Source organism: Ursus maritimus, unplaced genomic scaffold, assembly GCF_017311325.1.
Source record: "Ursus maritimus isolate PB19 unplaced genomic scaffold, ASM1731132v1 scaffold_17, whole genome shotgun sequence".
Lineage (NCBI taxonomy): Eukaryota > Metazoa > Chordata > Mammalia > Carnivora > Ursidae > Ursus > Ursus maritimus.
In genome coordinates, this window is record NW_024424119.1 from 1,705,817 (window position 1) to 1,712,751 (window position 6,935).

The following is a 6,935-nucleotide window of genomic DNA, read 5'->3' on the forward strand; positions in this document are numbered from 1 at the left end:
TAAATGGAATGGAATCCCTAATGTCTCTTTCTTCAGTCTCATTGTTCACGTATATAAATGCAACTGATTTCTGAGCATTGATTTTGTATCCTGCCACACTGCTGAATTGTTCTATGAGTTCTAGTAATTTGGGGATGGAGTCTTTTGGGTTTTCCATATAAAGTATCATGTCATCTGTGAAGAGAGAGACTTCAACTTCTTCTTTGCCAATTTGAATACCTTTTATTCTTTTTTGTTGTCTGATTGCTGTTGCTAGGACTTCTAGTACTATGTTGAACAATAATGGTGAGGGGCGGCATTCTTGTCGTGTTCCTGATTTTAAAGGAAAGGTTTTCAGCTTTTCCCCATTGAGAATGATATTTGCTGTAGGCTTTTCATAGATGGTTTTTATGAAATTGAGGAATGTACCCTCTATCCCTACACTCTGAAGTATTTTAATCAAGAAAGGATGCTGTATTTTGTCAATGCTTTTTCTGCATCAATTGACAGGGTCATATGGTTCTTGACTCTTTTCTTGTTCATATGATGTATCACACTGATTGATTTGTGAAACACCCTTGCATCCCAGGGATGAATCCCACTTGGTCATGATGGATAATCCTTTTAATGTACTGTTGGATCCTATTAGCTAGGATCTTGTTGAGAATTTTGGCATCCATATTCATCAGGGAAATCGGTCTGTAATTCTCCCTTTTTTTTTAAAGATTTATTTATTTATTTATTTATTTGACAGAGAGAGACAGCCAGTGAGAGAGGGAACACAAGCAGGGGGAGTGGGAGAGGAAGAAGCAGGCTCCTAGTGGAGAAGCCTGATGTGGGGCTCAATCCCAGAATTCCGGGGTCACGTCCTGAGCCGAAAGCAGATGCTTAACGACTGCACCACCCAGGCGCCCCTGTAATTCTCCTTTTTGATGGGGTCTTTGACTGGTTTGGGGATCAGGGTAATACTGGCCTCATAGAATGAGTTTGGTAGTTTTCCTTCTGTTTCAATTATTTGAAAAAGCTTTAGGAGAATAGGTATTATTTCTCCTTTGAATGTTTGGTAGAATTCCCCGGGGAATCCGTCAGGCCCTGGACTCTTGTTTTTCGGGAAGTTTTTGATCATTGCTTCAATCTCTTCATAATTAATCGGTCTGTTTAAATAATCAATTTCTTCCTGTTCCAGTCTTGGTAGTTTATAGGTTTCCATGAAGGCATCCATTTCTTCCAGGTTGTTTAATTTATTGGCATAAAGCTGTTCATAAAAGTTTCTAATGATCCTTCCTATTTCATTGGTGTTGGTTGTGATCTCTCCCCTTTCATTCATAATTTTATTAATTTGGGTCCTTTATCTATTCTTTTGAATAAGTCTGGCCAGTGGCTTATTGATTTTATTTATTCTTTCAAAGAACCAGCTTCTAGTTCTGTTGATCTGCTCTACTGTGCTCCTGGTTTCTATTTCATTGATCTCTGCTCTAATTTTGATCACCTGCCTTCTCTTGCATGGGTTAGGCCTGTTCTTCTGTTGCAACTCCAGCTTCTTGAGGTGAGAATATAAAAACTGCATTTTAGATTTTTCTATTCCTTTGAGTGAGGCTTGGATGGCTATCTATTTTCCCCCTAAGACTGCCTTTGCAGTGTCCCATAGGTTTTGGACAGATATGTCTTCATTCTCATTGGTCTCCAAAAATTGTTTAAACTGATTTTTAATTTCCTGGTTTACCCAATCATTCTTGAGCAGGGTGGTTCTTATTTTCCAGGTGTTCAAGTTTCTTCCAAATTATTCCTTGTGACTGAGTTCCAGGTTCAAAGCATTGTGGTCTGAGAATATGCAGGGAATAATCTCAGTCTTTTGGTATCAGTTGTGACCTGTTTTGTGACCCAGTATATGGTCTATTCTGGAGAAAGTTCCATGTGCATTCGAAAAGAATGAGTATTCTGTTGTTCTGGGGTGTAGTGTTCTGTATATATCTATGAGGTCTATCTGGTCCAGTATGTCATTCAAAGCTCGTGTTTCTTTGTTGATTTTCTGCTTAGGTGATCTGTCTATTGCTGAGAATGGAGTGTTGAGGTCCCCTACTATTAATGTATTATTATCTATATGTCTCTTTATTCTGGTTAAGAGTTGGCTTGTGTATCTAGCTGCTCCCCTGTTGGGGCATAGATATGTATAATTGTCATATCCACTTGTTGGATACATCCTTTAAGTATAATATAGTGTCCTTCTGTATCTCTAACTACTGTCTTTAGTTTAAAATCTAATCTGATACAAGAATTGCTACTCCAGCTTTCTTTTGAGGTCCGTTGGCATGAAAAATGGTTTTCCATCCCTTCACTTTCAGTCTGGATGTATCTTTAGGTTCAAAATGAGTCTCTTGTAGACAGAAAATGGATGGGTCATTCTTTTTATCCAATCTGCAACCCTGTGGCATTTCATGGGAGCATTTAGGCCATTCTCATTGAGAGTAATTACGGAGAGATGATTTTAATGATGTCGTGCTGCCTGTGAAGTCTTTGTTTCTATAGATTGTAAATTTCTGTTCTGTATCACTCTTGGAGTCTTTTTACTTTTATAGAACCCCCCCCTTAGTATCTCATGTAGGGCTGGTTTGGTGGTTATGAATTCCTTCAGTTTCTGCCGATCCTGGAAAGTCCTTATCTCTCCATCAATTCTGAATGACAGCCTTGCTAGATAAAGGATCCTTGGCTGCATGTTCTTCTCAGATAGCGCTTTGAAAATACCCTGCCAACTCTTCCTAGCCTGCTAGGTCTCTGTAGACAGGTCTGATGCTATTCTGATAGTTTTTACTCTGTACATAAGGATTTTCTTCCCCCTGGCTGCTTTCAATACTGTATCCTTGGATCTAATATTTACGAATTGCACTATGACGTGATGTGGTGTAGGTCTGTTGTCATTGACCTTGGGAGGGGTCCTCTCTGCCTTTTGGGCATGAATGCTTGTTTCCTTCACCAGATTAGGGAAGTTCTCAGCTACAATTTGTTCAAATATCTCTTCTAGACCTCTCTCTTTCTCCACCCCCTCGGGGATGCCAATGATTCTGACATTGGAATGTTTCATTGAGTCAGTAATCTCCCGTAATATACATTCTTGAGATTGGATTTTTTTGAGCCAAGTTTCTGTTTTAACTTTCTCTTCTACCATCCCATCCTTCAATTCACTAATTCGTTCTTCTGCCTCAATTACCCTGGCTGTCAGAGCGTCTAGTTTAGACTACATTTGACTCATAGCATTTTTAATTTCTGCCAGATTTGCTCTCATTTCCATCCTTAGCGATTCTATATTCTCTTTAATATTTTCGTTAATATTTTTTTCAAGCCTACACATCATCTTGACCATTGTTATTCTGAACTCAATTTCTGACAATTTGGTTATATCTATATCCATCAGTTCTGTGGCAGAGACCACAGACTCATTATCTTTTCTTTGCTGGGGGGGGATTTCTTCTTCTTGTCATTCTGATGAGGAGAGGTTGTGGGGATGCCCAGAGCCCAAATTATTGACCAGGACCCATGCAGTGTGCACTTGTTTTATAGGGACCTTAGGGATGTGGGCTTCTTGATTTTTCAGCCTGCCTTCTGGGGTAGGGACTTGCCCCGCTGATACTCAGGCAACCCTGTTTGGGTAGAGTTGCCCCATACCCTGTGAGGGGGGATGGGCATGGGCACAATGGGAGCTGGTATTTCTGGGCTTTTGTTCTCTGGTGGCTCTACCTGGTGGTTTTCTGTGACTCTTCTGATAGAGCAGCCATGGCCATATCCTAGTCTCTGTCTCAGAACAGAGAGATCGCAGTCTGCTCTCCACTGAAGTCTCTTGGCCACTTTAACTCTGTTTCTGTTGGTGCTGCTTAAAAACCCGCAGTCCCGGGTTGTGCACCCCACAGCCACTCTCCCAGCCCTCACTTCCAGGGCCGGCATGTCTCTGTCCTTTGTACTTCTAACACTGCCAGCGGCCCCCAGTTCCCACACGTGCTCCCAAGCTCGCTGTTTCAGTGTGGTTTGTGCGTGCTCTGGAGTGCCGGTTTTCTATATGGTCATGTGCGCTCCCGAGCTCTCGGTTTCAGTCTAGTTAGAGTGTGCACTCTGGAGCTCCGGTTTTCAGTTTGGACGCACACTCCTGAGCTCCCAGTTTTAGTCCAGTTCCAGTGAACGCTCCAGAGCTCTGGTTTTCAGTCTGGTCACACACATTCCCGGGCTCACAGTCTCAGTCTGCTTTCTCGAGGGTGCCGGTCCAAGAGCCTGGCCAGCTCTGCAGTGCAGGTGACTACTACCTCCTGGAACCTGAGTGCGTCGACTCCCTCCCCCTTCCGTTTATCTTCTGTTATTTGTGCGAGGATTCAGGCTCCCCATTTCATACTTCAATACTCAACACTGGCAATGTTCGTGTGTAGGGATCCAGATGTATTTTCCTGCATCTCAGGCTGATTTCGTAAGTGTTCAGGATGGTCTGGTAGATATCCAGCTCGATTCAGGGGACCAGCTGAAAAAGGGGTCCCCTATTCCTCCACCATCTTTTCTGCTTTTTTTCTGAGATGTTTTCTTTCTTCTTCCATAACACCCTGCACTAATCTGTCATGATGTCCTTGCTATTGTATTTTAATTACCAATTTACATTTTTGTCTCTGCACTAGATTAAATTCTCCATGAGGGCAGATATCATGGCTTGATTATCATTTTAACCCCTGTGCCTAGTACAGAGTGTGAAACACAATATAAATTTAATGTATATTGGTTAAATAAATGAATGTGGATTTCAACCTTTTCCCCCTAGCTTTACCTTTCTAAGAATTTTTATGGGTTGTCATTCATAACCCCAGGGTTGCAGATTAAGAAACATTTGTGAGCAGCATCCCAGCATGAGGCTGCAGTTTGAGTAGTTTTCTTCTATAATATACTAGCTTTTCAGAGTGCCTGGCGTGACACCACTATCATTTTTGCAGAGCACCAATAAAAAATGATTTGATATCGTTAAAAATCATTTCTCAAATGTGTTCTTAGGAGGAAAGGGAAATGGGGAAATGGATCAAGGAGATTTTAAAGAAGTGACTATTATTCTTTTTGAGAAAAGAAATGAGGATGGAGAAATAAGGAAAAAAGGAGCACAAATAAAGGGGAAGAAAGAGTAGTAGCCCTACATCTAAGACAGGCAGTATTGCAAAGTGGGAAGATCATGGGTTTTAGAGTTGGAATTAAATTCAAAGCCTGTCTCATCTATATGTGAGCTACTGGGCAAGTCAACGTCAGTATCCTCCCTCAAAATGAACATAGTAACAGCTAATTTATATAGAGTTGTAGAAGATTAAGATATTCTATATTAAGGGCTAACTCAACATGTGATATATGGCAGATGATTAACAAATAGTTGCTACATATTTACTATCACCACAACCACCATTACCGTAACTGTGGAATTAACCAAATGAGGAAGAGGAGACAGGGGCTTTTGAGTATCTTGTGACATCCTGAGTCTAGCTCTCACCCAGTGGGTGATATTAAGCTACTGCTGATACCTAATATTTAGTGAGGTTTTTTTTCCATTTTTTTTCACCTCAGGTGTAAACAGCTGAACTCTATCGTGTTGTCTTTTTATAGTTACTACACTTGCTAGTTTATAAGCAAATTCTTCCTCTTGTAATTCTAAAAAAAAGAAAAAAAATACTAGGACGCCAGGAAGGGAGAGATAGGTGTGAAGGTAGAAACAGTAGGGGTGATGAGATGGAGCCTCCTTGGTCATTGATCCAGCCCTGAGGACATGGGTTAGGGTAGTCAGAAGGCAGATAAGCCTGGAGAGTGAGATGACTCATGGCTCCTTCATCATAAGACCAATGATTCGTTTGGGTGTTTTGAGCAGAAAGCATGTTAGTGAGTAACCGGAAGACACCATACAACATAATTTATGTACCCTATCTCACTGTGACACAGATATTTTACTACTCATTTTGTAGATTGAGAAATAGAGACTTGGAGAATCTAAATAAATTGCTCAAGCCCACCCAACATAACTTGTAAAGATAATAACTGGAATTTAAATCGAGATGTATTTAGCTACAAAAACTACAGATATTATATTATATTACAAGAAAGAACATGTGATGCAGGAGAGAGGCCATGTTGGCTTACACATGGAGTTGTTACTCTTTGATGATAGGGTAACAGAGAATTATAGGTCCTATTATTATAGACACAGGGCAAGTGGAAAGATGCTTAACTTAACTGCCAGAGCCACCCTATAGGAAAAAAAAAAAAGGTAAACACCTTGAATATAATTTATTTTCTGATTTCTAAGGAGTGGAGTTAAAATTGTTCATTGCTTCAGCTGAATGATATGAGTCAAATCTCTTTGTTTCTTTAGCTTATAAGCTTGCATATGGTTGTACTAACATTGAAAACATAGTTTCAATGATATTGAACCTCAGTTTCCAAATCTCAAAGTTTTCCAACTCCTGGCTTAAAGAATGATCTTTGGAAATATTTCTCCATTTGAATTTCCATTTTGTAATTCATATCTATGTTGGGCTCAAGCATGTTTCTTAATTTCTTGGAGCCTCAGTTTTATCATCTGTAAAGTGAAATCATACCATTGACCTCATTTAGATTACTGTGAAGATTGAGAGGACATATGTGCAACACATATACACCACAAAAACCTACCTAGCACATAGATATTTAGCACTCTATGAAAGTTCATTCATTTTCTTCCTTTACCTCTTCTCATTTTTTCCCTAAGACTAATCCTGATGAGAGGATTATAGCTAGGACAATGAGGGGCTTGGCAGGTTTTATCTGAGGGTAGATATTGGAAGTGGGAAGAAAGGTACTGAGTTTCAGGAGCAATCTCTGGAGCTGAAGTGAGCTTTCACCACATGCAGTTGTTTCTGTTGATCCCTTTGTGGGAAGTTGGGATTTAGGTAAAAAGAGGACATGGTAGTCAAAGGAAG